We start from the raw sequence: 8,222 nt of genomic DNA, 5'->3' as shown, positions 1-8,222 counted from the left end.
ATAGATTCTTGACCCACACTAGTAACAGAGATTCAAATTATTTGTGGTCTCAATTAAACTAGAAACAGATCTCAGTCACAACCAATGAGGAACAAGAAAAATAATACTTTATTAAAAACATGTCTGGCAAGAATCTGTCATGAATCCCTAATTAGAAAGTACTGTGGAATGGCTTGTCATTGCTTACCGGAATAACTATACTTGAATGAGTGTAATATAGCTTTTGCCCTTCATAAACAGAAAACAGAAATTAATTTTATTTTATGGGAATTCAGTGACATCTTTAAGAAAAACATATTCATTAAGAAATGTTCATTTTAATCTTGCACAATTAACATGCTAATGCATCTTCAATAACACCTTTGGATTATCTTTTCCATTATTGTGAAGTCTATTATGTCTTTGGAAAAACATTAACATCAATATATAATTAACACTGTTTTTTACATTTCTGGAAAGTCCTTTCTGGTAAGTAATGAATATTAGCCTGCGAAAGCATCTGTTTCTCCTCATGAAACGTCCCCAGCGGCGAAGAGCAAGGAGAAACGGATGCTTTCACAGGCTAAATGAATATATATATTTATACGCCTTATCCCGAAAACGGGTATAACACAAATTGATACAGACACAGTAAATCGTAAGCACAAAATACAATAAATAGCTTATTGATTCAAGTTCTGTTTCCTACTCCTATTCTCCCTCCGCTTCTGGTATGCATTTACTCTCTTCTCATTCACTTTGTCACAGATTTGACGAACCATACGTCTCCATTCAGTTCGATTCTCTACCTTTGTCTTCCATAGTTCAAGTGCATCACCACACTTCAGCGCACTTTTACACGTGTCTTTATATCTAAGTTTTGGCCGACAGGACATGTTCCTTCAGTTAATTCACCATACAATAAGGATTTCACTGGACGATCATCTTCCATCCTGGACACATGGCCTAACCAACGTAGTCAACTTCTTACTAATAATATTTCTATATCTTCCACATATGCTCTTGCGAGAACTTCTTCGTTGCTGATGTAATGGTCCCATTTTATCTTTACTATTCTCCTTAAATGCTGTTGAACTGTACGGAGTTGCCTAACTTGTTGATAGTTCAAAGTCCTGGTTTCACTGCCGTACATTAGTAGAGGCATAAGGCATTGATTGTAGACCTTTACTTTTGTGAGATAGGTTAGGTCATGTGAGTCAAAGACTCGATGGCGTAATCTTCCAAAAGCACAGGATGTTGCTTGGATGCGCGCTGTTAATTCTTCCTTCACTGAACAGTCATTCGTTAGATAGCTACCAAGATACTTAAAGCTGTTGACATTCTTTAATTTGGTGTGACCAATGAAAAATTCGGCTTCTGGTCCAATACACATTGTTTCAGTTTTTGTGGTGTTGATGCATAGACCCATCTTTTTTGCTAGTTCATTGTAAGCAGTGAGAAGGATTTGTAAACCAGCAGGGGTGTCACTGAAAATTGCTACATCGTCTGCATATTGTGCCTCTCTGATGTATACGGCGAGGACTTTGGTCTTACTCTTCAGTCTTCTGAGGTCAAATAAGTCGCCATCATATCTAAACCTTACTTGTATGCTGTGAGTGTGCTTAATCTCCTTATATGCAAGCCAGAGTAAAACAGCTGCATATATGCCATAAAGTGTAGGAGCACGTTTACAGCCTTGTTTAACACCGCTGTTGTATTCAAAAGGGTTTGTAAGTTCACCGTCAACGACAAGTCTTGCATGTACATTTGTATACAATTTCTTAATAATTCTGACGAATTTTGCTGGACAACCGAGTCTGCCTAAGATAGAATAAAGGAGGTCACGGTTCACAGTGTCGAAGGCTTTGGTGAAATCGACGAAAGCTATATACATGTTTCTTCGCTGCTCTCTTGACTTTTCCATCAGCTGCCTAAGTGTGAAAATACCATCGATTGTGCTTCTGCCACTACGATATCCAGATTGAGAATGCGCATAGATCAGTTCTGCAAGGTTCTTGAGTCTCTGTAAAATAATATCAGTGAAGACCTCTCCAACAACGCTGAGGAGGGAAATCCCTCTGTAATTGCCACAGTGACTTCTGTCTCCCTTTTTGTAAAGTATCGTTATATTGGGGTCAATCAAATCAGTTGGAATATTTTCTGTTGACCAATATATAAGGAAATTAATAACAAATTTAGCCTTCCATGTTTTCAGGGCATCCTGTGCTCTTTTCAGCTGTAGGTAAACAAAATTAATATGCAATTTTTTTTCTCTAACTGGAATGTTCTGTTGTTGAGCTTCCTCTCTGCCATCAGCTGTGGCCAGCTATGCAGGCTATACTGTACGATGTACATTCAAGGGTACATTCAAGCATACATAGCATACAAGGTACATTCAAACCCAGGGTGGTACAGATTCATGCAGACATGTACTAAAAAAGTGTTGTCTTAACCGCAAACACATAGCAGGTTAAGAATAAATTTTTTTGCTGCAGACAGTAATGTTCTTATCAGAAACAGGTTTCCAAAAATGTAAAAGACAGTGTCATTGATGTTAGTTTTTTTCCAAAGACATAATAGACTTTACAATAACGAAAATGACATTCCAATGGTGTTATTGAAGATGCATTAGCATGGTAATTGCGCAAATGAAATGTCGGATGATTAAAATGAACATTTCTTCGTGAATAATTATGTTTTTCCTAAGATGTTATTGAATTCCCATAAAACAAAAATGAATTTCTGTTTTCTGTGTATGAAAGGCAAAAGATGTAATAGCATCTTTTGTCAAAAGTTTATGTCTTTTAACTCTGTAGCAAGTTAATTTCAACAACACATAAGCCACTTCCTTTGAGCTATATCACATACCCCATTCATTATTCAGCCATCCACTTCTCCATGTTGTGGAGGGTCTAAAAAGAGACACCATTAATGCCTCACAAGCTTGATGATTTTCCTTCACATGAATCGGCAAATGGCAACTACAAGAAAACTCCAGAATAAATTTATTGATAAGGATTTGCAACAGTTACCGGTATGCATATATTTACAAAAAAGAACAACCATTTACTATTTGACTCCAATTTTTCTTTCTCGTCACCTATAAACAAGTTTCTTCAGAGAAGAGGTTGCCTAACAATCAATGACCACAGTGTTAAGGTAAATGGTCTGTCAGAGCTGGTAACTTTGGGATGTCGTTGGGATTAACACTGATATGACTTCTCAAAATTAATGTACAACAAAGGAGCAAAAATAAAATACAAATAAATAAATAAATAAATAAATAGGATTTTAGTGGTGAAACTGCCATGGAGTGGCACTTTGTTCAGAACTATTCCAGAGTTAGAGTAACAAATGAAAACAAAGAAGTTATCAAGGGGAGTACAATTTCCACTCCAAAGTCCATAATTATTTGGCTCTTCCACCTGTTACCTTCAGTATCAGACAATTAGAGTGACAATGGAGAAAAGAAACTGACTCAGTTACTTAGAAAAATAAGTGCACACTCAGGTTACATATGAATATGGAGTCAAAGACTTGTTCTTAACTACATGTATTTGCAACCAAACAGCTCACGATCAATGGTCAAAATAAAATTGATGGTACATATTTGCTCAGTTGCCAGGAGTAGTGCTTTGTCATCAGTCCACATATCAAATATCAACAACGTAATGTTCTCCATTCAAAGGATGTGGCTCATACAAAAAATAATGCTGAACAGGCTGAACAAATTAAAAACCTCCTGCTCTACAAAAAGGTTAGTTCTACAAGCCAACTTCAAACCAGAGGACATATGAATTACCGGTATTGATTTTTCACCATCCTAATCATGTGGAAAAACATGCCACAAACTGCACAAGGTTCATGCTCTTTTGACCTCTTCCAATTTACTGACTTTCCATGACCAAAGGAAGGTTAAATTATGTGGCACCTTTGATACTGGTATTGCGGACCACCGGCTAAACTATTGTGTACTTGATTTATTTTGCAAACGCTCTCCTGCTCACCTAAAAACTGTTATCGACTGGAAAAATACTGATGTTGAAAGTTACAAATACAACCTAACGATTGTCCCTTGGCATGTATGTAGTATCTTTAATGAAATTGATGATAATCTCTGGTTAGCAGAAACACTGTATAAGAATGTTTCAAATGATTTTCTGAAAACAAGAAAAGTTAAATTACGCAAAAACACTCTTCCATGGATGAATAGTAAAATTAGAAAACTTATGAATAAGTGTTACAAAGCTCTAATTAAGGCACAAATCTCAAGAGATCCAGCCAACTGGAGTGTTTATAGAAGGTTAACAAGGGTAACAAGGGGTAACAAGGGTAACAAGGGTAACAAGGTGTAACAAGGGGTAACAAGGGGTAACAAGGGTAACAAGGGGTAACAAGGGTAACAAGGGGTAACAAGGGTAACAAGGGGTAACAAGGGGTAACAAGGGTAACGAGGGTAACAAGGGTAACAAGGGGTAACAAGGGTAACAAGGGGTAACAAGGGGTAACAAGGGGGAACAAGGGTAAGAAGGGTTACAAGGGGTAACAAGGGGTAACAAGGGTAACAAGGAGTAACAAGGGGTAACAAAGGATAACAAGGGTAACAAGGGTAACAAGGGGTAACAAAGGGTAACAAGGGGTAACAAGGGGTAACAAGGGTAACAAGGGTAAAAGGGGTAACAAGGGGTAACAAGGGGTAACAAGGGTAACAAGGGGTAACAAGAGTAACAAAGGGTAACAAGGGGTAACAAAGGTAACAAGGCTAACAAGGGGTAACAAGGGTAACAAGGGGTAACAAGGGGTAACAAGAGTAACAAAGGGTAACAAGGGGTAACAAAGGTAACAAGGCTAACAAGGGGTAACAAGGGTAACAAGGGGTAACAAGGGGTAACAAGGGGTAACAAGGGTAACGAGGGTAACAACGGGTAACAAGGGGTAAAAAAGGGTAACAAGGGGTAACAAGGGTAACAAGGCTAACAAGGGGTAACAAGGGGTAACAAGGGTAACAAGGGGTAACAAGGGGTAACAAGGGTAACAAGGGGTAACAAGGGGTAACAAGGGGTAACAAGGGGTAACAAGGGTAACAAGGGGTAACAAGGGGTAACAAGGGGTAACAAGGGTAACGAGGGTAACAACGGGTAACAAGGGGTAAAAAAGGGTAACAAGGGGTAACAAGGGTAACAAAGGGTAACAAGTGGTAACAAAGGTAACAAGGGGTAACAAGGGGTAACAAGGGGTAACAAGGGTAAGAAGGGGTAACAAAGGGTAACAGGGGTAACAAGGGGTAACAAGGGGTAACAAGGGGTAACAAGGGTAACAAGCGATAACAAGGGGTAACAAGGGGTAACAAGTGGTAACAAGGGGTAACAAGGGGTAACAATGGTAACAACGGGTAACAAGGGGTAACTAAATTAATTCAGAAACAAATAACAAGTATCAATGTTTATAAAGTAGGAAGTAAGAAACCTTTAGCGAGTAAAGCAGTCTCCCCAATTAGTAAGGCCAGGTTTATGGGCTCCTGGTAAGGCACTGTGCCTGAGCTATAAGACATGAGACTATTAGAACTGCTATAAAGTCAAAAAATGATCATGCTTATAAAATCGCTTATCTGAGATGTACTCTTAACGTGAACTCAAATTCCAAAAATGAAGCATTTTCGTTAAAACGAAGCCCAAAGTTGGTATCTAAGAGCGCTTTTGTGGAAATATTTATAATCACAGGGCTGAAATCCAACACGATACTTTCTGTTGTTGACAGAAATTTTGCAATTTTCACAACCCCACACGCGATAACACGTTATGAGTTTCAAGTAAGCCAGGGCAAATTATAGCAAAATTTGCTTACATTCTGCTTCCCCAAATTAAGTACGATTGTTTTGATATTTCTAAATCATTTCTATGGCTGTAAAAAGCCTTCCACAGACACATCAGATATATGATCCTTGTAGGGACGATGACAGATAAGGCAGCAGTTTATGATCTGTTATGCAAATTAGCAGGTTGCTAAGGCTAAAACATTGTTTACGACACGATACTGAGAGCACGTCACGCAACGAGTTCAAACGAAGATTTCTGTATTTTCTTGCCACTTTCCGTGCTACAATCGGATCAGTGTCACAACAAACATTAAAAACGGCGGTTTACTCGTAAGAATTCAAGATGGCGACGAAGAAGACAGAGCAGCGTGACGAAAATTAAGGGCAATTTTGTGGCTGTGTTGGACCGCACTGAAAACAAATCGGTGATGAGGATTTATAATGCCATGCTGAAACTTGCCAGGTTTATTCACATGATGTAAAGGAAAAATGTATTGAATTCCCAACAATTCCCGGAATATTTTTGCGGCGACCTGAGGTTACAGGGCATTACAAAAAAATTCCACCTCAATATCTCAGGAAAAATTTACTGGCTACTGCCAAGAATTTAAAGGTAAATGAACAAACTAAGTATAAGTCAGTTCCGATTTTCTTGTTATTGCTAGCTGTCAAGAGAAAGCCAGAAATACGGAATTATTGAATTTTTGAGCCTGCGATATAAATCGGAAATAACACCTTAGGTATGAAAGTTCACACCTTGCACATCAATTTTCTGAAAGCTCAGCTCTCGCTTGATAGGCCTGTGTAATGTTTATTTTGCAAAATTCTTAATCATTTAAGAAATAAATTTTTCAAATAGAAGGGTTTGTAGCAGATCTAATACCTTAATAAAGTTCATTATTATTTATTATCATGTTTCTTGCCGAATTAATTGCCTCCTCATTTTTCTAATCTCCAAGCAGGTGAGACGTGAATGCCGCTGTAAGCGCGTTCTTGTTTTATTCATAGTACAGTTTCTGTACTCTTTTTTTTTGAAGTGCTGTTTCATGGGGCCTTTGACCATCTAAACTGCCAACAAACTGGGGAATTTGACCAAAATTTTTCAAAAAAGTCAAAGAGAGGGGAATTCACCATTTGCATATCTCCCATAATATGCCTTGTTTGCCCCCCAAAATTTTGCATAAGCATTGTCTTTTATTTCAGTTCTCTTGGTACCACTGTAATACCCACAAGAAATTAAAAACAAAGGTTATGCAAAGCTTTGGGGGGCAAACAAGGTGTATTATGGGAGATGTTCAAATAGCGAATGGGCAGTTTTGGAATTGACTGGTACATAAGGGAGGATTTACAGTATTCAAATTAATGGTTTGCAGCTGACATCACAACAGTTAAGCTGACAGTTAGTTAATAATAGCCTGCGAGCAAGCTCGCCAGGGCGCTCTGGCGGTGGGGCGGGAAAAGGAAAGAGAGCTTGCAACTACGTCTCTGGAATTTGAATATCTGCATCGAAAAAGTCATTGCAAAATGTTGATTGGAGGGGATGACATTACTAATGACGTTATTACCTTTGGTGTATGCTTTCACGTGTTTTTCAATGTTTGTTTACAGTTGTACATTTGCACTCTATCTGCTTCACGCTGATTGGCGGAAATCTGACAGATCAGTCAATGTGGAGCCACAAAGGGAATTGGAGGTGGAATTCAAATTCCAGAGACGTAGTTGCAAGATCTCCTTCCCTTTACCGCCCCGCCACCAGAGCAACCCGGAGAGCCCGAGGCTGGTGCGCGACAAACGCAGACTGCAGACTTGCAGACTGGCTCGTAAACAATGAAAACCTTGTTGTGGAATGCTTTAACAGAGTCCCTATCCCTAAAGTTTAAATCATTTAAAAATCTAGTTTAGGGATAGGAAATCTGTTAGAGCATTCTACAACAATGTTTATTTCGTTTACCTGCAAGTCTGCAGTCTGATTTAATAATAAAGACATCGATCATAAAAGCAATGTAAGTGTGAGCATGTCATGTCTCTGTATCACGACCACAGCACACTTGTAGCCGTTGGAAAATTTAAATTCGTTCATTAATAAAAGAATCTTAGTCTCTACTACATTTCGACGAACTCAGAAGAGCCTTACCTTTAATTTAACCTCCGGGCCGACAGACTTTTTGTGCTGCTTTACGTCAAAGCTTGTTTCCCGCTGCCGAAGTAGCACATCTCTATACACGTAAAGGAGCTAAACGACGAAAAATAAGCCATCAAATGGTTAACCGTTTGAGCCACGGTGTTGAAATTCAATACAAACGGTGAAATCACTGTAAGGTTCAGGTTTTGAACAAGCACGTTTTTCAACCGCCATCTTGGTTGATTCTTGGTCCCAGTTCTCACTCATTAGAGAGAGTTGGAAACTATTGAACCACGTGACTAACTG

This window comes from Porites lutea, unplaced genomic scaffold (assembly GCF_958299795.1).
Source record: "Porites lutea unplaced genomic scaffold, jaPorLute2.1 SCAFFOLD_31, whole genome shotgun sequence".
NCBI classification, from domain to species: Eukaryota; Metazoa; Cnidaria; class Anthozoa; order Scleractinia; family Poritidae; genus Porites; species Porites lutea.
The sequence above is the reverse complement of the archived record's forward strand: the minus strand, read 5'-3'. Positions refer to the sequence as shown.